The following is a 914-nucleotide window of genomic DNA, read 5'->3' on the forward strand; positions in this document are numbered from 1 at the left end:
TTCCACTGGATGGTTTTAGCTCCCTTGTCAAAGATCAAGTGACCATAGGTGTGTGGGTTCATTTCTGGGTCTTCAATTCTATTCCATTGATCTACCTGTCTGTCGCTGTACCAGTATCATGAAGTTTTTTTATCACAATTGCTCTGTGTACAGCTTGAGGTCAGGCATGGTAATTCCCCCAGAGGCTCTTTTATTGTTGAGAATATTTTTTGCTATCCTAGGTTTTTTGTTATTCCAGATGAATTTGCAAATTGCCCTTTCTAACTCAGTGAAGAATTGGAATTTTGATGGGAATTGCATTGAATCTGTAGATTGCTTTGGGCAGGATAGCCATTTTAACTATATTAATTCTGCCAATCCATGAACATGGGAGATCTTTTCATCTTCTGAGATCTTCTTCAATTTCTTTCTTCAGAAACTTGAAGTTCTTATCATACAGGTCTTTCACTTCCTTAGTTAGAGTCACACTAAGGTATTTTATATTATTTGTGACTATTGTGAAGGGTGTTGTTTCCCTAATTTCTTTTTCATCCTGTTTATTCTTTGTGTAGAGAAAGGCCACTGATTCAAGTTAATTTTATATCCAGCTACTGTACTGAAGCTTAAACATCTAAATCTTAATAAAATCATTGGAGATAAGCATCAGGAAGCTATTGGCATAGGAGAAGTCCTGTCTATAATTACACATTAGCCATATTCCTACTTGTTACTAGGAGTTTGTTAAGAGACACTCATTGTCTTTGCTGCATTACCCAACCTTCAGGCTCATACCGTTCTGCTACTTAGCAGTCACCTTTACATACCTTGGAGGGCCTAGACAGTAAGTAAACTCAGATAGGCAAATGGGAATGAGCTGTATCAAGGTAGGAGGGGTCAGCATAGGTAGCTGGGAGCGACTGGCTCTACAGCAGACT

The sequence above is a fragment of the Mus caroli genome, chromosome 19 (assembly GCF_900094665.2).
Source record: "Mus caroli chromosome 19, CAROLI_EIJ_v1.1, whole genome shotgun sequence".
NCBI lineage: Eukaryota > Metazoa > Chordata > Mammalia > Rodentia > Muridae > Mus > Mus caroli.